The following is a 23,443-nucleotide window of genomic DNA, read 5'->3' as shown; positions in this document are numbered from 1 at the left end:
ATGTTTTCCTAAAAGATGTGCTCAAGGAATTATTTTAGGAAAGATGTGTGGTCTCTTATACAGGAGGTCAGACAAGATGATCACTTCTGGCTTTGGAATCTAGGAATTTTTTTTTTTGCCACTGAGAAACCCAAAATAAAAATGTTAAAAGCCATGGAACTGTGCACTCAGAAACTGAACTGCAAGTTTTTGCTTTGCACATGAAATACAGGTAAATTTTTGGAAAATGTACCCCCAGAGATCTACTGCTTAAAGCCTGCATGCTTTACCAAGCCCAATTCGATTATTGAACCCTAGCTAATTTATATTAGCAAACTCCAAAATGGGGGGGGGGAGGGGAGAGGAAGCATGTAAGAATGTTCAATAAATATTTTAAAAAACCCCATTGACACTAGGAACAAGTTCTTAAAGCACTGTGTTTTAGATTAACCTTTAGACCTTAATTTGGGCCCTCCTCCCCTAGGGAACTGTTCATGAGACATTTAAGATAAATATACTATTCATTAGTGTTTATTGGAGTAATTACTTTTTGTAAAAGTATCCTCCACAAATAAATTGCCATTTTCTCAGGCTGCTGGAGTGATTCATGTGCATTATTTTCTTTATTAGAAAAATAACACAAATCTTAATTTATAAAAGACTATCTATATTTTGTTCTCAAATATTTGCTTTCCATATCTGCAATAATATTCTTTAATGCCTAATTTGTTTTTCAACAGGTCTTGTGTTAAAAATAAATCATATATGCATGATCACAACAAATGCAGTAAAAAACAAGATTTGCTTTTAAAATAAAAATTAATTACAGCAAACAAATTAACTAGACATACATATTAGTGTCTATTTTGTTCTGCATACCTAAAACTTCTCTAAGCAATAATCAGCAGAGACCTACTTTTGCTGAGATGAACATCAAGACCTAAGAGATAAAGAGACAGACCTTTGGAGCACTAAATCTTCATGAGTGCCCAAATGGGAAGTCAATACAGGTATTGTTACATATGTTTGGATGGTCCAATTCTGAGCTTCCCTACACCTTGCATACTCACTTACCTGCATGTAAATTAAGTGTGATGTGGGTATAAAACGCTACCACCCAGACAAGAGTTATAGGACTACATACAAGCAGGAAAGTGCTTGTTTAAAGATGTAACCAAGTCAGTGAGGAAGGCTGGCAGCAAGACCATCAAGATGGGAACTGTCTCTTACTATGTGTACACCGCACCCAACACAATAGGGCTCTGACCTCAGGACTACCCACAATACAAATAATATATTACAATTATAATAATAATGAGGAAGTCACATGGTGGAAATCTTGCAATTTTCTGGCATCACTAACTCGCTGAGTCTACTCCATGTGATGAGGAGGATCCGCCCGCTTGGCAGAAGTCATCTTCATTTGGTTTCTCACAGAGAAAGTCAATGTTTCGGCTGAGCAATCTGTTTGTGCTGTAAAAGGCCCTTCCCAAAAGTTCTCCCAGCCCTAGCTCCTGAGTTGGACTCTGGCAGGCAACAATCTAGTACATTTCTTACCTTATGCATTTCCTTTAGGAACTGTCTTATTTTTATTGTGTATTTGGACAACGTAAGTACTGTCCAGTTTTAGAAAGAGAAAACTGTTTCACTGATATCTGAATTCTGTTGTGTCACCAGCCTGAGGTGTGTAACGTAGCATTCCTGGACAGAGGCTTACAATATGGTGTGTTCATTCTTTAATTCTTTAGACATATAGTGGAATAATCATCATTTAATATTTGACCAGACATAAATATCTTCCCGTTTTACAAAGGGAAATTTGTGCCATCAGATTCAGGCAAAGTTTGACTGGGGGAAAGGCAGAAAAACTTCAACTCACAGTCCATTTTAATAACACCTTGTACTGTATTTCCATAGTGACTTCCATCCAAGAGCTATTATTAATTCTAATACTTTGTGCACTGTTTTTATAAAACCGAGGCTAACCCTTCACCCAAGGGATTTGTAATCTAAATTAGGCAGACAGTATATGATGACAACACATAAAGGAAAGAGGCGGGTAATCGGATAAAGGTTAAAACAAAAAAAAAGTAACATGAGTGGCATTACTCAGGACAGAGTCAATGGGGTAACTCAGTCAATAAGGTACTAGGCAAACATAAACACGATTAGCAGAATCTGACCATAAAGAACAAAGCTTATAAGCTTTGATATGTTTGAATAGATGGAAATAGGGAAGAGGGGTAGAGAGCCCAAGAGCAGAAAGCAAAGTGAAAAGTGTGAGTATGCAGGTTGGATTTGAATGAGGAAAACAAGACAGCAGGAGAGGTGAGAAAAAAGACGAGTCTCCACCACAAGGGAGTGGAATAAGAGGAGTCATGGTGAGAATGGGAAAAGGCGGCAAGGACAGCAACACTGTGGGAAGATAAGAGCACAGGGGTAAAGGCAGGGATGAAGGAGAGGAGATTCAGGTAGAGCTGAACTGTGCAGTGCCTATAAAGGGAAGACACAGAATTTGAACTTTAAACAAGACAGACAGGAAACTAGCAACGGACTGAGAGGAAGTCGATTCAAGGTCAGCATAGCTACTGCTGACACCTCTTTTATTAGTGTTTCACAGAACTCTAACACTATACTCATCTTTGGACCTGTGACATGGACTACAAAGATCCGAGTCAGTAATGCTCTGTCTATATAATAGACTGTGATTCTGCAAGACCACAGGGAATGCCTAGGAGTTTGCAGTGAACCATGACCATGGAAGTGTGTGCTTATGTGAATGAATAAAACAGTCTGCATTTGCACAAACACAAACCTGTTCAGATTTACAGCTTGTGATTCATAGGTGAATTCAACTGAGCTCTGTGTAGCACACCTCACCTGGGTAGAATGAAAACAAAAATAAGCCTTTATTTAAGTATAACAAAAGATCAACTTTGCAACAGTAGCACTTAGGTCTCTCTTTCAGCCATAATGCAGAATTCCAAGAAAAATAAATCCATCCTAATGTCTTTGGCGCATTGCCATACCTGCAGCATTATAGCTCAGATAGAGGACTAAGAATCTTTGCAGACACTTGAAAGCCACCAGCTCTTTCTCCATGAATGATGAAAGAAGAACGGAATTCTTGGTAACAGGATGGCAATCTTCTCAATTACACTGCTACCTTATTTTAAAACTATTGGCAGTAGAAGAATGTATATTGCACTGTCCTGATTGTTAACATAAATTGCTCTGTTTCCCAAAGCTACATAATAATTTGAAGGTTGGAATGCTTCCTTGTTTTAAATGGCATAAACAGAAGGTTGATAAAACATCAATAAATAAGCCTACATTGTTTAAATAAGTTACAGGGTGGAACCCGAGCCCCACTGATGTAAATCGGAATTCTGACTTCGATTTTGAGGGAGCCAGGATTTCACTCACAGACTCCAATTCTCCACTGCCTTGCAATATGTGTAGCCATTTAAACCCTGAAAAGTGATCACAAAGTGAGTGTAAAATGCTACCAAATCAAAACAGGGGTTATTCCACTCACTTTGCACAAGTATCAATGACTACACAAAGTATAAAGCAGAGACTGGACCCTGAGAGCCAGATTCTGTAGTCTGCTCAATTCACTTTGTGCCACTTTTGCCAAAAGTGAACATTAGAGCAGGCACCTTAGGGGAGCAGTGGCCAGGCATCAGGGAGTCCCAGCTGTCTGACATGCTGTGCTCTGTGTCAACATCAGTTTACATGAGCTGAGGATCTGAGCTATGGCATTTAGAGACTCTGTTCCCATCCCACCAGTACTGAATAATAGCAAAGGGGGGGGGGGGGGGGAGGAAATGCATCACCTGCAAGGGCAGATGATGGTCCCCTGATAAAAAAGGAACTGATACAATACTGTATAACTAAATAATTTTTGCATGATCCATTATTATTACTGGAGGCATCTTCTTAAAAGATAGGATTATCAAACTAGTGTCTAAATACCAAATACATGTAGATGAATGAGGGAACTATACCACTAACCTTTTTTCTGTATGATTTTATTAATATAATGTTGTCCAAGATTAGTATTTAAAGGAATTAAACATATACTTAACTAAATTAGGTACCATACTAACTGTATTAAAGTAGCTAGTTAGCTACGCTTAGTTTCATTTACATCACTTCAGGGCTTTCACAGCTAATTTAAAAATTCAATTAAGTCCGCTATTCAGTTGTCTGCAATTTTAAACAGGTAAAGTTTTGGGTAGGATTTTCAAAAGGGCTCAGCATAGGCCCAACTAACTGGGAGTTTTACCATTGCTTCACTGGGAGCAAAAAATTAGGTGACTATTGAGCATCTTTGAAAATGCCTCCCATTTAGCTGACACCCCCAGCCCCCAATACTGTAGCATAGGGGTCGGCAACCTGCGGCACGCAAGCCGATTTTTACTGGCATGTTGCTGCCAGCCGGGGTCCTGGCCGCCGCCCCAGCTCAGCCCGCTGCCGGCCTGGGTGAACGGAACCCCGGCCCGGCAGCGGGCTGAGCGGGGCCGGCGGCCAGGACCCTGGCTGGCAGGAGCCAGCGGACGGAACCCCAGACTGGCAGCAGACTGAATCGCTCGGCCCGCCGCCAGTCTGGGGTTCTGTCCGCCGGTGCAGTGTATTGAATGCCTCCCTGTAAGATTGTGCTACTTGTGGGGCACCAGGACCGGCAGCCATAACTAGCACATTCCTACGGGGAGACATTTAATGTCCTACACAGGGGTAGGGAAGGCTGTGCCTCCGCAAACAGCTGGCCACTTCCGGCTCCCTGACTGCCCCCCTCATAACTCCTGACCCATCCAACCACCCTCCCCCTGCTCCTTGTACCCTGACCACCCCCTCCCCGGGACCCCCTGCCCCCTGCCCGCCCTCCTCAGAACCCTCCACCCATCCAACCCCCACCTCCCCCCGCTCCTTGTCTCCTGACAGCCCCCTCCTGGGACCCCCCTATCCACCCCCCCAGGCCCCACTCCCCCATCCAAGCCCCCCTGCTCCCTGTCCCAACTCCTATCCACACCCCTGACAGGCCCCCCAGAACTCCCACGCCTATCCAACCACCCCTGTTCCCCGTCCCCTTACCGTGCCACTCAGAGCATCAGGACTGGCCGCCGTAAGTAGCACATTCCTACGGGGAGCAATTTAATACACTCCACCTGGCCCCGCACAGCCCGCTGATGGTCTGGAGTTCTCAAAGTATGTTCTCGCACCCCTTTTCAAAAATTACACTACAATTAGCTTAAAAACTTGAAAACTTTGTTTGTATATTACAGTGATCGTTAAAAAATGTAGAATGTTAACAGACACATCGGTTTGATGAAACAAAGTAGTTGTACTTACGTCCCTGTGCTTAATTTGTGTTTTCAATGATTTACCTCCTAAAAAAATCTCGCATGTCTCACACCCCCAGAAAGGGCATCTCGCGCCCCCAAGCAGTACGTGCACCCCAGGTTAAGAACCACAGCACGAAATTGATAAGATCTGCATTTTAATTTAATTTTAAATGAAGCTTCTTAAACATTTTAAAAACCTTGTTTACTTTACATACGACAATAGGTTAGTTACATAATATAGACTTATAGAGAGAGACCTTCTAAAAACGTTAAAATGTATTACTGGCACGTGAAACCTTAAATTAGAGTGAATAAATGAAGACTCGGCCCACCACTTCTGAAAGGTTGCCGACCCCTGCTGTAGCATATGAGCACCTCACAATCTTTAAAGATTCTGAGGTGCTTCTAGTACATTAATCATAGCACTGGAAGGGACCTTGAGAGGTCATTTAGTCCAGTCTCATGGCAGGACTAACTATTATCTAGACCATCCCTGACAATTTATTACAGTGCTTAACCACCCTGAGAGTTAGGAAGTTTTTCCTAATGTCCAACCTAAATCACCCCTGCTGCTATTTAAGTCTATTGCTCCTTCTCCTACCCTCAGAGGTTAAAGAGAACAATATTTCTCCCTCCTCCTTGTAACAACTTTTTATGTACTTGAAAACTATTATCATGTGCCCTCTCTGTCTTCACTTCTCTAGACTAAACACCCAATTTTTTCAATCTTCCTTCATAGGTCATGTTTTCTAGACCTTTAATCATTTTTGTTGCTCTTCTCTGGACTTCCTTCAATTTTTCCACATCTTTCCTGAAATGTGGCTCCCAGAACTGTACACAATACTCCAGTTGAGGCTTAATCACTGCAGAATAGAGCCGAATTACTTCTTGTGTCTTGCTTACAACATTCCTCCTAATACATCCCAGAATGATGTTTGCTTTTTTTTGCAACAGTGTTACACTGTTGACTCATGATTAGTTGTGATCTATTATGACCCCAGACCTCTCTCTTCAGTACTCCTTCCTAGGTAGTCATTTACCATTATGTATGTGGTGAGCAACTGATTGTTCCTTCCTAAGTGGAATATTTTGCATTTGTCTTTATGGTCCTTCCCTTCCTTGATGGACCCCATCTCTGCTTAACAGTCCTTCCTCCCAGAACAGCATCTCGTGGTTAAGGAAGCTAAAGCCCTCCTGGTGACATCATCCTCGCAGCCAGGTATTCACCTCTAGGATGCATCTGTCTCTGACTGGGCCCCTACCATTGACTGAAAGGATCGAAGAGAACACCACCTGCGCTCCCAATTCCCTCACCCTTACTCCCAGAGCCCTGTAGTCATTTCTGATCTGCTGAGGGTCATACCGCAGAGTATCATTAGTGCCCATATGGATGAGTAGCACAGGGTAAAAGTCAGAGGGCCAGATGATCATCGACAACTCCACCATAAGATCTCAGATACGGGCCCCTGGCAGGCAGTATACCTCCCAGGATGCCATGTCAGGCTGACAGATGGGTGTCTCCATCTGCCTCCAAAAATGGTCACCAACCACCACTACCCTACATTTCCACCTGGGAGTGGTGGCTGCGATCCTCCCAGCCTTGGGACTATATGGCTTCTCCGCCGCCATCTTTTGGGGATGATTCCTCATCACTCATTGCCAGGGCAACATAACATATCCTCACAGTATCCCTCTGAGGTAGGGAAGTGCTGTGATCCCCATTTTCCTGGGCGGGGACACCAACGCACAGAGAGGCTAAGTAACTTGCCGATAGTCACATAGGAAGTTAGTGCCAGAGCAAATAAATGAAGGCATGTTTCCCACGTCTTTGCCTAGTGCTCTAACCACTGCGATGTCCTTCTTCCATCTCCAAACTCTCTGCATGTTATGGAGATGTTTGTGGAGACAGACAACATAGCTTCAACAGAAACACTTCTGAAGTACAGTTTCACTATGAAAAGTGGCTAGAATAATGGCATTTCCAGATTCAATTTGCTATGCATGTAATGGATGTTCGTTTGTTAAATGCCAGTCATGCAAAGTTATCTGACCCCGGAAGTCAAGCTCTGGGTTTTTTTCTGATCATGCAGTACCACAACTCAGATGAAGTTTATTATAGGCTCTAATGCACAACTGAAGTGTATGCCTTAAAAACTTTATGTAAACCGAAGCCCTGATTCAGCAAAGCACATAAGCAAGTAACTTCATGCATGTTAGTCGCTCTGTCAAGCATCAGAAAAAAAAAGGAAAAAAAAAAAAAAAAGCCCAGGCAGAACAGCAACAATATCAACCTGCTCAGTCTGAGCCTGGGACATGGTTTCCATTTGTCTTCCTGCATCCTCTGACAGCAGCCCTGCTGCCAATATGTCACGACTCTGCTCCAAAGGAATCCCCTTTCGTAGTTTATCTGATTAGTTTTTAGTAGTAAGAGTAATTAATAATTGGAAGAGACGACCAAGGGATGCGATAAATTCTCTGTTACTCGGAGTTACTCCTTCAAGCGTGCTTTGCTTTGCATTGGTCCACATTTGAATTTAATTTGCAACTCCATGACCTCCAACACACATATGCATACACCCCAAACAGGTTATGGATTTATATTCATAGACATAACTACCAACAAACAATTAGATCAAACAATGTTTCTTGCACTAACAGATGGAGATTTCCAAAATTCATATTGTAATGGTTCTTGACACCATCGATCAGGTGGAATAAAAAGAAAACCACCATTAGCAGTCGTTGAACTGATGCCATCAAAGCTCTATAACATTTTTTATTCCCAGTGCCAACCTACCAGGTAACAGGAAAAAAAATTCTAAATGTCCTAGTCACGAAGTGGAAACGTTACGCTAATAAGTTAGAGTTCTTGGTGAATGATTCTTATCTTAAACCTAGACTGTGTAGGGAATGAAGAGCCAATGGTCATAACAAAAGCAGTGTATTTCAGGCACATGGAATGATTCTGAGTAATGGGGATAGTCCAAGCTCATTCTGCTTACAGATGGAAAATATATTGTACAAATTGCCTTGGATTTCTGGTAGAAAGTCCTCAAAATCAAAATGAAACAACATGGTTTCTCACCAACCCCAATCTCTTGTTTACTATATTTAAACCAAATTTCATCCTTAATCCATTTACAAACAACAAGAATACAGTAAAGGTACAAACAAAATATACTGAAACATCAAACTGTTGCTCAACTCAGTGAACTGAGGCATATTTTCTAAGGCAGGACACCACAGACACAAATGTTACCTTTTCATGGGGTTCCTTAGGGTTCAAACTGTTTTGTGTGTGTGCAAAGAGCCATCTGCATCTAATTAAAGATGATGGTATCAGCTGGAGAACATACCTATGTCATGGGGTGAAAGGCTGAAAACAATCCATAAACAATCCTAAAACTTAGCTCCAAAGCTCCGTGGAATGCAGTCAGTGAAGGGTTTAAACTCCGCAATGGGTGGATATCAACAAATTTTAACATGCCTCTTATTTTCTACACAAGAATCTAAAAGGATATTTTAGGGATCCAGCAATTGTCACTTTCAAACAATTCTTTAAAAATATAAACTTACTAAGCTCATTTGTAATTTGGGATGGATAGTGCAGGTTTATTTTAACAAAAAGTATTAGTGAAACATTGAATAATGAATTATAAATGTACCAGTGGACGTTCTTTAAGAAATAAGCTCTAAGATACTATGGTGATGGACACTGTAGAAAACCTTGACATAGACAGCTCAAGAATGCAAAGAAACTATCTTTCACATGGCAACAATACAAGTGAAGACAGTCAGATTCTTTTCTCACACCAGTACAAATTGGGCATAACTTCACTGAAGTCCACAGAATATCAAATAATATCTGAATCAAGTCTGTAGCCTTTCAATTCAAGTAAGTAAATAACTGCATACACAACATTGTAAGATCTGGCTTTATCATTAAAGTTACTAAATGTTTGGATGGGATGCTAAGAAAATAAACAGGAAAACGTAGATACACATTTCCTTAATGCATGCTGCAAAATTCTATTTCATTCATTTTGACCATTATTGAGCAAGGTTCTTGAGCACTTGCCTAGCTTTAAGCATCTAAGGGGTCCTGTGGAAGTCAATGGGAGTTTTGCCATTGACTTTAATTGAGTGCCAAGAATCACCTTTAGGTCTACTCACATGATTCTAGTTCAACATGCGCTTAAGTATCTTGCTCAATCAGGGCTTTTAATAATAATTTACTGCATGCGGCTCAAAGGAAAAAAAATGTCACAGTAAATAAAACATTGTAGCATCTCTAGGGCTATTCACTTTTCACACATTTCAATTTAATACATTCCAGTGGGTCCATAAAATGAAATGTACATTTGTTTCCCTAAAATAAGCATCCAGTAATAAAACCATAATGTGAAATATAAGTATTGCCAAGCAATGACAAAAATGTCAACATTTATATCAATACTAATGATTCATGATGTACATTTAGGATTTAAACAGTCCTCAAAAGGCTGAGATGTACACGCTTTTTGAGCAACAGAGATTGCAGCATCAAGATAGGCAGCATGACTAGTCTGTGTTGAAGCAGTTCCTGCCCTGTCCTGAGAAAACAACCAGTTCCTCTGCACAGGAATTGATGTGGGATAGCTTACTGGTGACGAATCCTATGTGAGGGGCTCAAAGTGAATCATCACTTGCAGTAGCTAGCTACATAAACAGGAAGCTCAGCGTCTACCTATATTTAAAATCCATGCTTACAAATGAAGCCTGCCTAACTCTGCCTGGATAACAGGTTCATGATTTGGTTCTTTCTTTAACACAGCCAAAAGATGCCAATATTCAAGAATTGGGTCCTGACTGCATTTCTTTGTACACGATGCTACTCACAGTTCTAAGAATAAGCAGCTTTCATGATGACCAACATCAGAAAAGAAAAAACTGTCCTAATATAAACTCGGGGGACAAATTTTGCAAGCTAAATTGAGCAATAAATTAAGTTGCAGATATATAACTTGGTGTAAGGGAGTCTATCTGGGTCTCAACTGTTGTAATTCGTATGCGAGGGGGCAGAAGTTGTTGTAAATAGGCATAAATTAAGTGTGTGTGTGTCAGGCACTGTAGTTTAACTCAGGCCATGTCTACACTACAGAGTTAAGTTGACTTAAGTTATGTTGAAGATCATAAGACGCTTTAGTAACATTGGTTGTGCACGTCCACGCAACAGTCCTTGTGTTGGTGGACAGAGTCCACAGTTGGTGCTCTAGCATCGAGAGAGAGAGAGTGTTGCATTATGGGTAGCTACCCCTCGGTGCAACTCAACACCCTGTGTCGCAGTAAATCATAGAGACGTGCTCGCTGTCCTGTGATGCAGTTCTTCCCATCCCATCACTCCACAGGCTTCCTACTTCGTTTTGTGTCATTTTTCAACTGTCCTTGTGAACTATGTGCCCACCATCTCTGCCTGACAGCATGGATCCTGAGCTGCTGACCAGTCTGGTGATAAGCGCTATGAACACAACGTGGCTGGTCCTGCAGTACTTCATGAGCTGTGAAACAAGAGTGTGAATGGAAACAAATAATTCAAGATTGTGTACCATGGAAACACATAATTCAAGATTACTGCTGGCATTCACGGAGCAGCTTGCCACAGTGGACTGTTGGCACTGGGCTAGGAAAACAAGCACTGAATGGTGGGACTGCATCGTGATGCAGGAATGGGATGACGAGCAGTAGCTGCAAAACTTTCAGATGCACAAATCCACCTTCATGGAGCTGTGTGCTGAGCTCGACCCAGCACTGCTGCACAAGGACACCAGAATAACAGCTGCCGTCACTGCTGAAAAGCAAATTGCAATTGGCGTGTGGAAACTGGCAACTCCACACTGCCGCCGGTCAGTCACAAATCAGTTTGGGGTGGAAAAGTTCACCGTGGGGGTTGCGATGATGCAAATGTGCAGGGCCATTAATTGCCTCCTGCTATGAAGAATGTGACTGTTGGTAATGCACAGGAAATAATTGATGGCTTTGCGGCAATGGGATTCCCTAACTATAGAGGGGTGAAAGATGGCACGCATATCCCAATTTTGGTCCCCAACCATCTTGCCGTGGAGTACATCAACCAAAAAGACTACTTCTCCATGATCTTACAGATGCTGGTGGATCACCAGGGCCATTTCACTGACATCAATGCAGGGTCGTCAGGGAAGGGCATGATGCATGCATCTTTCAGAACACTGTATGCTGGAACTTTCTTTCCAGACTTGAAGAGCCCAGTGCAGGCTGTGCACATGCCCACAGTGACCCTTGGAGACCCCGCTTACCCCTTGCTCCAGTGGCCCATGAAGCCTTACACTGGGAACCTAGACAGCAGCAAGGAGAACTTCACCATCAGGCTTAGCAAGTGCCAAACAACCGCTGAATGTGCCTTTGGCCAATTAAAAAGTCGCTGGTGGTGTCTTTTTGGCCGGTTAGACCTCAATGAGGAAAATATTCCAATGGTCATTGTGGCCTGCTGTACTCTACATAATATTTGGGGTAGACTGCTGAGGCTGATCAGCTGGCTGCTGATTTTGAAGAGCCAGATACAAGGGCAATTCGAGGGCTGCAGCAAGAGGCTATTCGAATCAGGGAGGCTTTGAAGGAGCATTTTGACAATGATTCTCAGTAATGTGTCTTTATGTGATGCATTAGGCCAGGCAATGATTACTTGCCGCCTTGAATTACCCCTGCTTCCTGAGAGTTAATTGTATAGCCAGCGTGTTTCAAAGTTAGCACTAATGGGTGTGTGTTTGTCACAAATACTCATTTTAATAACAGGACAAAACACAAATTTTTGGTAAACTAGGGGACACGACAATGAAGAACAGTCTCATGGTTAGGGTTTTCACAACTGTAACTCCAGCTTTCTATGGGAAACCAGTCCCTAGGTGTGAAGTGCATGGGCGGTACTGTGAGGGCCTGGGAACACACGAGGACTGCGGTGGAGGAGTTTGGGGAGTGTACAGATTGGAGTTCTATAATAGCTGCAGGGGGAGTCACACACAGATGGGCTCAGATTGCAGGGTAGCGAGGGACTCCATTGTCTCTGTCTGGCCTTCCAAAAGCTTTATCATCTGCTCCTACCCCCGAGCCCTTTCCAAGCTATCCCGCCTCAGTCTTTCATTAATTTGAGGTCTCCCTCTTGTTTCACTATGTGCTGCATCTGTTGATTGCAGCACTTCATGAAATATATCCTGTTTACTCCCCTGGTTCGCTGCCTTATCTGACGGAAGCGCTCTGCGGGTGTGGAGGAGGGGGACCTCAAGAGCACATCTGCAGAAGCCAAAGAAACAATGAACAGAGACAGTATTGCGAGTGTGGTCACAGCCGTTAATCACTATAGTTACACACACCTATTTTTCACCATCGCTGGGCTAGCATACAGGTCGGCTCGAGTCCCCAGTACGGTGAGTTTGGCAGGGGTGGGAAAGAGGCGGGCAAGAGGGTAGAAGGAACAAAGGGTAGTTTGCGAAGGGGGTTACTACAAGCAGCTAGGGAGACTATTCTGAATATTACGAGGAGTACTTGTGGCACCTTACAGACTAACAAATTTCTTTGGGCATAAGCTTTCATGGGCTAAAACCCACTTCAACACTTCCTGGGTTAGTGTTTTTGTTGTGTGGTGTGTAGTTGCTGGTGAGTCTTTGCTTCAGGTTGGGGGGTTATCTATAAGCAAGAACTGGCCTGTCTCCCAAGGTCTGTGAGAGTGAGAGATCATTTTTCAGGATAGGTTGTAGATCCTTGATGATGCGTTGGAGAGGTTTTAGTTGGGGGCTGAAGGTGATGGCTAGTGGCGTTCTGTTATTTTCTTTGTTGGGACTGTCCTGTAGTAGGTGACTTCTGGGTACCCTTCTGGGCTCTGTCAATCTGTTTCTTCACTTCAGCAGGTGGGTATTGTAGTTTTAAGAATGCTTGATAGAGATCCTGTAGGTGTTTGTCAGAGAACACCTCAACCTCCCTGGACATTCAATAACAGACTTAAAAGTGGCAATTCTTCAACGAAAATACTTCAAAAACAGAGTCCAACGAGAAACTGCAGAACTAGAATTAATTTGCAAACCAGACACCATCAAATTAGGCCTGAATAAAGACTGGGAGTGGATGAGTCACTACTAGAACTAAAAAAAAAAACCACTAGGTTTCAGAGTAGCAGCCGTGTTAGTCTGTATCCGCAAAAAGAAAAGGAGGACTTGTGGCACCTTAGAGACTAACAAATTTACTTGAGCATAAGCTTTTGTGAGCTACAGCTCACTTCATCGGATACATGCAGTGGAAAATACAGTGGGGAGATTTTATATACACAGAGAACATGAAACAATGGGTGTTATCATACACACTGTAACAAGAGTGATCAGGTAAGGTGAGCTATTACCAGCAGGAGAGTGGGGGGTTGGGGGGGAACCTTCTGTAGTGATAATCAAGGTGGGCCATTTCCAGCACTTTACAAGAACGTGTGAGGAACAGTGGGGGGGGGGGGTAAACATGGGGAAATAGTTTTACTTTGTGTAATGACCCATCCACTCCCAGTCTTTATTCAAGCCTAAAACTAAAAAAAAAACAAAAAACTTCCCCATGCTAATTTGCCCCAACTGTTACTCACACCTTCTTGTTAACTGTTGATAATAGCCCACTTTAAGTGAACTGTCTCAACCCCTTACTTGGTAAGGCAACTCCCATCTTTTCATGTACTGCTATATATATCTTCCTACTGTATTTTCCACTCCATGCATCTGACAAAGTGGGTTTTAGCCCATGAAAGCTTATGCCCAAATAAATTCCTTAGTCTATAAGGTGCCACAAGGACTCCTTGTTGTTTTTGATGATACAGACTAACAGGGCTACCCCTCTGAAACCTATTTGGAACATTGGTACCCTTTTCCACACGCTAGGGTAATCAAACCCAATATCTCAGTCCTAAGGGTAACCCTATATGCAAGGGTACATATCCTGCATGCGTGTGGCTTCAGACTGGCTTCGTATGCTGCTCGCCTGTGTGCTGCGCTGCTCCCTGCAGAAATAATTGACGGGTGGCGCAGCAAAGTTTCCTACAGTGGAGGGAGAATCAAGGCTGCTCTACCAATGAACCTTCTTCAGCAGAGGATTGTAGAATACCTACAGGAAAGTTTCCTAGAGATCCCTATGGAGGATTCCAGGGACATCCCTGTGTACATTAACAAACTTTTCCCCCATGGACCCACTGCATAGATGCACAGGCTCTGTTGTTAATTTCTGTCCCTTATTCCTCTTCTACCATACAACAAAGTACACGAGAGCTCAATCTCCTTTCACCATTCAGTATCAAAACAAAATGAGCACTTACTGGAGCTCCCCATCCTGCGTGCCAGAGCCAGAGTGTTGGGACTGGCTAGACCCCTCTGGAGTGGAAAAGAGGTCCTGACTTGCCACGCACCGGAGGACCCTGCCGTTTGCTCCACATTGTCCTCCAGCTTCACTCTCATCCACCACTTCGTCATCAGGGGGTTCAGTCTGCTGGTCACTGCCTCCAGTCCCCCTGAAGTATCCACAAGGCTCTTGGGGGTGGAGGTGGGGTCACTGCCGAGGACGGCATCCAGCTTCTTATAGAAGCGGGATGTCTTCTGCGCTGCATCACAGTGATGGTTGGCCTCCCTTGCCTTCTGGTACAGCAGCTTCAGCTCCTTGATCTTAGCACGGCACTGCTGCGCATCCCTCTCATGCCCCATCTCCTGCATGGCACGAGCAATCAGCCTGTAGGCATCAAATTTCCTACAGCTGGAGCGAAGTGTGACTGCACAGCCTCCTCTCCCCATAGACTCAGCAGATCCAACAGCTGTGGTATGCTCTACGCGGGAGAGCATCTGCTGCAGAAAGCCAGCATGGTCAGCTGGGGAGATGCTATGAGAATTGTGCACACCAAGCAAACAGGAAGAGGAATTCCAAGGCCTTTAAACGGGGGAGGGACACATTCTTGTGTATCTTCAGGGCAGCGGAGTTCAAACTGCTGACCAGAGCAGTCAGGATGGGCATTGCGGGATACCTCCTGGAGACCGATTAGGGCGACATAACTAAGCGCAGCATCTACACTGATGTTGCGTCACTCTAACTACAAAAAGCTCTATGCCGCTCATCGAGGTGGTTTTATGATGTTGGCTTAGCAGGGGAGTTACATGGCTGGGAGGAACATTTCAGTGTGTACACCTCCACTGTTTTGTTGATGAAAGCTGACTTTTGTTGACAAAACAGTGTAGTATACACAAGGCCTTACAATTTTACACTCTTTAGTTGCTTCTTCTGCTACTTCCCTGTCTTCTGCCCACTAAATACACAAATCATCCACCTAAAACTCTTTTACACCTACCTACCACCTTATATTTAGCCTTTGAATCTGGCCATGTGTTTTTAATACTGCACCTGCTATCCAACATCTCAAATATACTCTTTGCTGAAGCACAGGAGGGGAGTCACTAAATTTTCAGGAGCTGTCTAGAAAAATGCCATAGACAGAAACCTGGAGCTGACTTATTTCAACACTGGACCCACAATTTGTCAATAGCTCCCAGTTACCCCAAAGAGATGGTATAAAGTACTTTTCAAAACAAGCAAGCATTAAAAACATTTGACATGCTTCCAAATAAGTTAAAAACCATCAGGTCGCCAATGTACTCTGACTTCATACACTTTTACATAAACTCCCTCCTTGTTGCTTATACGGAGACAATAATGAGAGTGAAGTCAGTCAGTTCGTATTGCAACTGAGTTACCATTTAGATTTCCCTGTAATATGACATTTCCATTGGATTACTTCCCTTAACATTTGCTATTGTGCAGGCCACAATCCCATTAGCGGTGGCACAGTGACCACCATGGTAATTGCTTACACACACAAAAATATTATTAGAAAAGTACTGCATGTATTCTTAGCTATCATTACTACATCTCAGCGAGTAGAAACAAGTGTGAGAGCCAACACTGCCTGATCTACCAGCTCTCCACAGACCACCAGCAAGTGCCTGGGAACCACCAGTGGCCCACAGACCACAGTTTGAGAATCACTGTCCTAAAATAATATGCAACCCTCTTATTATAGCACACAGTGTTCCTTGTCTTCTTCAGACTACTATTTTAGCCACTTTCCTAGCAGAATAGTTAATCATAGGATTATACAAATGAATGGCCCTTCTCTGGCATTCCTGCAGACCCTCATATTGTGTCATCTGGCAGACAAACAATGATCCAACATATTATATAATAGGCCAGATTCTGCCCCGATTTACTCCAGTGTAAATCCAGAGTAACTCTGTTGACTTCATTTAGGGTTAATCTGGATTTATATAATTGTAACTAACGGCAGAATCTGTCCCAATGTTAGTTACACAGAGAGGATTTGCAAATGAAACCATAAACTCCATTTTGTCAGGTAGTAAATCCTAAAACAGAGCCAAGAGGCAATTAACCAAAGAAACAACATAGCATAGAGTTTCCAAATGTCCCCACAGAGTGAGAGAGAACATACATAGCCATTTCACCATCAATGTTTTACACTGATAAGAACGTTACCATTTTGGATGATGTAACCTGAAGCTCTCCGTGCCTTCACATGCTGTTTGTCTGCTTCTCCCACTACCCTTTCCTGGGGCTTCTTCCATGCTGCCACTTAAGCATGCAACCTACTTTCCGAATGTGTTGCACGGCCACTACCCTCTCTGTATTAAGGGCCTGACCCAAAGCCCACTGAAATCAATGAAGAGATGAGATTTCTAGTAACCTTCAAGGGCTTCGGCTCAGCCCTTAACATGCTTGTGAATACTCTCTTCCACCATGATGTCTAAATGAAATTAACTGCCTGATCATGACTTCATAGATTGTAAGGCCAGAAGGAACCATCATGATCATTTTCTCTGTCTTCCTGCATAACAGAGGCCATAGAATTTCATCCAGTAATTCCTGCATCAAGAATTTCACCCATAACATCTGGATGAATTAGAGCCTATCGTTTATAAAGTCAATCAGTCTTGATTCATAGCTATCTAGTGATAGATAATACAGCACATCTCTAGGTAAACTGTTCTAATAGTTAATTACACTCTGTTAAAAATAAACATTATTTGTAGTCTGAATTTGCCTAGCTTCATCTTTCAATAGAATAGTTGACTGGAGATAGCCTATATATAAAACCATTATGTTATCAGACATTGTTTTACCAATAACCATTTTGCCCATTTTACCTCCTTGGTGTACCACCTGTCCATCTGTCTACTTTATGTCTTAGATTATAAACTCTTTAAGGCAGGGATCATAACTTACTTTATATTTCTATAGCGCCTAACACAGTATGGGTACTACCATAAATTAATAAACCAATAATAAAAAGCTAAAGATTTAAAATTCAAATAGAAGTTTTCTGACCTTATAATGCAACATAGAAAAGTATCTGTAGAAGACAATTTCATTTAGGGTTTTTTGAGGAAGAAACACTGGATTTTTATTCATATTCTGGCCTGGGACACTGTAATCCTTATTGTTGACTGAGTCATCAAAAACCTTTGTGGAACGTAATTGTAATGCATGGCTGCTTATGTGCATCTAGTTTATTTATACAAATGTATCTGGAGATAAAGACAGAGTTAAAATCCAAGCAGTTGAGTGTTTCAGAAGAATGAACAAGCACTTCGTTTGAATGGTTTAGAAGAGACTTTTTTTCCCCACCAACCCTGATACTGTCTGCACCTTTTGTTATTACTTATGTAGCACTATGGGCACTTTGCATGCAGGAGAAAGGATGTTCTGTGGCAGAGGCAGTGGGTTGGGACTCTTGAGATCTGGTTCAATTCCCAGCTCTTCCACAGATGTCCAGTGTGACCTTGGACAGGACTCAGTGCCCCAGTTCCTCACCTGTAAAATGGGGATGGTAATTATCACAAAAGACCACTAAACTACTTAATACGGCATGTATTCAATTTCTAAATAAATGAATTCATCTCTCATTTTCCAAACAATATGAGTTCATTTGAAGAAAAATAATGGAGGAGGAATTTGACTGCTAAGACTATTTTAAGCCAGACTGTCATCTCAAATAGCTTTTACACTATGGAGATGCTCCAGAGTTACAATGTTCTGCGATCAGAATCAGACTGTATTTCTTGGTAGTAGCATGGATATTTCAAGATATAAATACAGAGCCAGTTTCTGCCACAACTTACTCATACGCAGTGGTACCTCATTCCTCAAGCAATCCCCATTTGCATCTCTGGTGAATTTTTGGAATTTTTTTAAAAGGAAGTTATTTGAAAATAATTACATGTCGTTTACAAAGTTACACTAAAGTATCTCTACTATTCTCTTTCAGTAATTAACTGTTTCCTGGAGAAACATTTTCCTCCATTCTTTTCTTAATTACCCACTGCTCCTTTTCAGAATACACATTTTCCATATACCAAGCACTGCACATTTTTACTCTATTTGCTCCCTAAATGCCAGTCATACACCATCATTACCCGCATTTAGTCTTGCTAATAACTCAAAGGCCCACCTATTTAATCCCTATGAAAATAGAAACTGACATTCATTCTCAGGCAGTAGCCTCTGTTTTGACAGCTAGGGCACTGAGCTGCAATGTATTTTTAAAAGCCTCTTATAGGAAAAGCACTAACTTGTAGTTTAAATAAACTTTCTCAATGCCTAACATGTTACTCTGTGAGCTGTAGAAGATTACATTTCTCATCAACATGTGACCGGAAATCTCAAAGAAAAGTAATGCAAATCCCTTTTAATAGTGATATGCTAAAAGAAGCCCTACAAATTGGACAAATAAACTAATTATGGGTATACTTTCACTGTTTATTTTAAATTAAAGGCAGACATTGCTATATTGGAATTATGATCTGTTTGGGTTCACACTTTTCCCCCCTTTGTTTCTTACAAACTTGTATTTTAAATTGAAATTAACCAACAGATGTCCAAATACTCACAGCTCATAAAGGCAGTCACCAATAAAATCATAATACATTTCACGTAGCAGACAAAACTGCCAGGATAAATAAGTAGTCAGTGTTTATGACATTATAAAAGAAGCCGTTCATAGGTAGCATCTGTGTGACTGACTCAAGCACATTAACCATTAGGAAAACTATGAGTCAAAGTGTCAATATTAGGCACTGCAAAGGAAAAAGCAACACCTTTAAGATTCTGCAAACGTTTATACAGCATATATAGATTATGTTGATTTTTAAACAGAGTGTCCAAGAAAGTGCTCATAAGCTGCTCTCCTTTTTGCAATTTTAAACACGTCAGCATCAGGTGTTATATATAGTGAACAATCACAGCAGTGTTCAGCCTACAAGGATTTTTATAACAGTTGAGCCGGAAGATGAGCCACTCTTTTTGACTAAGGGGCAAGACTGATTTTTGGCTAAGTGAAGGTCAAAATTATGAATAATTTATGCACAGCTGGTTGCTAAAAGTAGAATTATAATACTGAACTGCTGATAAATCAGTTAAAACTCAACATATCTACCTCCGAACAGAGGGCAACATGCAAATTGGTGAGTGCTAAGCCTCTTTGCTTCAATCCATATCAGGAGGCAAGGATGACAGGAGAAAATTCCTTTACCAGATGCCATATGATTCCTTCTTTACATGAAGCCACAGCAGCAAATGGTGAGCTATTTAACATCCCATTCACAATCAAATTGCTAAGCAACATGCACTGCTAACAACAATTTTGTTACCATCGGTGTCTCTTATTCAAAAGTACAGAATACTAGTGCATCCCTCAGCTCTCCTTAGACTATTAGGAAAACAAACACAGAGAATGAAACTTACAGAAGGGAAGAGAAAGTTACTTACCTTATAGTAACCGGAGGTTCTTCGAGATATGTGCCCCCCCCCATCTGTATTCCATTGGGCATATGCAGGCGCTCTACATGCCAGGAGCCACAGAATTTTGAAAGCAGTGTCCAGTGGTCCGCATATGCATCCTCACTCACCTTGTGCCTCCAACCTAGGAGATACAGGAAGGGGCAGACTGACAGCCTCTTCAGTTCCTTCTCAGTCACGAACCAAAAGATGGTCCAAAGCAGAGGGGAAGGAGGATAGATAGCAGAACACAGACAAGGACCACACATCTCAAAGAACCTTCAGTTGCTATAAGGTCTCTTCTTCTTCAAGTACTGGTCCCTGTGGGTGACCAACAAGCAGTGCTCAAGTAGGAGGAGGGTGTGAGGACACAAGCGGCAGAGCTGAATGAAGGACCACCATTCCAACGGATACATCAGCGGAGGAATCTTACACCAAAGCATAAAGTCTTACAAACATGTAAGATATCAAGTAGATGAACTTCTTGAAGCAATATCATAGATGTTGCTTCCACTCTTGAGGAATTGGGCCTTGTCCCATGAAGGGGAGAAAGATTAGACAGCTGACGACAGAGCAAAATACAGCCTTAGATCCTTTAAGAGGATACAGCCTGACCATAATCTCTTACCGCTAAGGCAACAAATACTCTGGTAGACTTTGTTCTCTACATGTAAAAGGCCAAGGCTCATGGAGCAACAAGGGGATGGAGCCTCCTTTCTTCTGAGGATGCATGAGGTTTTGGAAAGAACATATTTTTTGTACTGCCCTAAGGCTCAGATTTGAAAGACTCTGGAATCATAGGTTTAATTACTAGCATAATCAGTTTATCCCTTCAACCTTCCCAACTATTAAAATTGGGTTTCCTGAAATTCTTTGTGTGGGTCTTTCAAATGAGACCTTAAAACCACAGGATGTTGGTGCTTATTGGGGACGTGAAAGAGTCCATGGAAGAAAAAGATTTGAGCCTCAGTATTCTTGGGCAAACTCTCCTTTTCCTCCACTGTTGTGTAGTGTGCCAGTTATCCACCTGGTTTCCATCCTCCTGCAGCATTCACATAGCCTCAAATTCTGTTTCTAGCACTTCACCCTCCAGAAACTCAGGGCCCAATAAGTACGAGCAACAGAGAGCAGGATCCTTTCCCCCGTGCCTACAGATTTGTGTTCCTCAGGGGTTTTATCATCCAGAATGCTGCAGGATGTATGTTGGGGGCTGACATAGGAGGCATAGAAAATGGGTCCATCACCTGTACCCACCAGCCAAACTTCTTTGTGAGGGGCAGAGAAGATTTAGACACTATATAGGCAACTGCAGCCACTTTGACCCACAGTCTACGGAGAGCCTTCCATTCCACTGGGCCAAACAAGGCACCTTGCTACTTGAGCCTTACATGGGAAGTCAGGATTTGCCCCATAATTTGTAATGGGCTTTTAGACCCCTTTGGAAAAGAGAAAACTTAATATAAAATATTGTTTTCTGCAAACTGAATGAAGACAATGAAGAAATAGCAGGGATGTTTAAGTCAAACTCAGTATCAACTGGAAAAGTCACCCATATCCTAGTGTTGAGAGAGGAATGCGTTTGCAGATGTGTGTTGCAGTGAAGACACTTTTTTCTTTTCGCATCCTGACAAATGAATAGGAAACTTCATTCTTCTGAGGTTTCCCACCTCCCTCAGTTTTCAACTGTATTGTGTAACATGAGTGTACTGTGTAACATGAGTGTTTTATATTTTTGCACTATACACTTGCAGGTGTGATCTGACTGCATTTTCCTTGTGCTGACTCTTTAAGGCACTTTTGTGGGTTATTCACACTGCAGCACCTCATAGATACACTTCACAAATAATTTTTTTAGAGATTCATTCTGGTTTCCTCTTTTCTTATTCCATCTTTTGAGGCTTTAGTTTGCAGTTTTCAGATAAAGCATTTGCAATTAATTCATGCTTTTGTTCATTGCATTTGTTGCAATGAACATATGCAGGAAAGGGGATCAGCTTCTAATAACTCAAAATTTACTTTTTTGTTATTTCCTCTTCTCCTTTCTCCCAACACTGACCAACATCTGTTCCCTCAATTGCACTCAATTTATTATTATGATAATGAGATATAACTCGAGGACTTCTATCTGTTTAGCATTTTCCCATGGGTTAATAAGAAATTACGTGAATTCTTAACGTGTTATCACAGAGTGTAGCTTGCTGCCCTACTCAAGAAATCAGTTTAGTAATACTACTAAATTTTTAAAAATTATTAAAATTTTTGGATTTCCTAGAAGACTAGTTTGAAAAGCTGCCTGAGGAATATTTTTAAATAAATTCTAAATTCACACTGACAGGACTTCAACTTCCTGCTCCTAATAAAATAAACAAAAAGTTACACCAAAGCCTTGCATCATTTCATTAATTTTTTTCTGTAGCTGTCCCTCAACAGTTTTCTATGTTTTTATTAACTCCATGGTGCTGCAGACTTACCAGCAAGTGCAGATCCTAACATATATTATGGTATGGCTAGTAGTTGGAAGCATGGGGACTTCTCATCTCCCATGGCCAAAGTGTTAATGTTTGCCTCAGAGTTTGACATTTGACCAGAATGATTTGTAGCAAGTTGACAAAAACACCATTAGATTTCAGATTTCACTTTGAACCTTATACGAAGGCTCAAAAGCTCAGGTGCTAACGCTATGGTAAGGAAAGTGACCTTAAACATTTCTGCTCTTAAGCCCCCCTTATCCTGAAAACTGCTTCGTGTAGGTGTAAATGCAAAGAGTAAATGCTTAGGTTTGTCTATGAGTTAAGGAAGTAATTTAAGACCAGAGAAGTACCATTTAATTGTCAGGGTGTAGGCCTGGAAGCCAGGAAACCTTGTCCTGGGTTTTGGATATGGCCACACTACTTCCATGGCTTTGGACTGTGTCACTGTGCTCCTTCTGCCTGGCCCCTCCCTGCATCTATAAGACAAAGGTCTTGTCTACACACAGAAGTTACACTGATCGATTTAAAAACAGTTTTAAGATAAATCTAGTTACACTGGTGCAAATCAACATATAGACATTTTAATTTTGGTTTAAGACCAAAATATTTCCAATTACCTTAAATCTATCCCTAACTGATTTATGCTAAACCAAAATAAATCTGCTAAAAATCAGTTAAAATCAGTTCCAGTGAACCCACAGCAACTCTCTCATGTAGAGGAGCCTACAGATGATAATAAGAACACTCACAGTACTTTCTGCCTCACAAGGTTGTTCTGAGGGA

The 23,443-nt window shown here is 41.9% G+C and overlaps 1 protein-coding gene across 13 annotated transcripts in view; it reads right to left on the bottom strand.

The window, feature by feature from the left end:
- The window catches only part of LDAH (lipid droplet associated hydrolase), a 175,189-nt gene that overhangs the window by 105,372 nt on the left and 46,374 nt on the right, over positions 1-23,443 (bottom strand). The window lies entirely within an intron of this gene.

The sequence above is a fragment of the Lepidochelys kempii genome, chromosome 3 (assembly GCF_965140285.1).
Source record: "Lepidochelys kempii isolate rLepKem1 chromosome 3, rLepKem1.hap1, whole genome shotgun sequence".
NCBI classification, from domain to species: Eukaryota; Metazoa; Chordata; order Testudines; family Cheloniidae; genus Lepidochelys; species Lepidochelys kempii.
The sequence above is the reverse complement of the archived record's forward strand: the minus strand, read 5'-3'. Positions and strand labels throughout refer to the sequence as shown.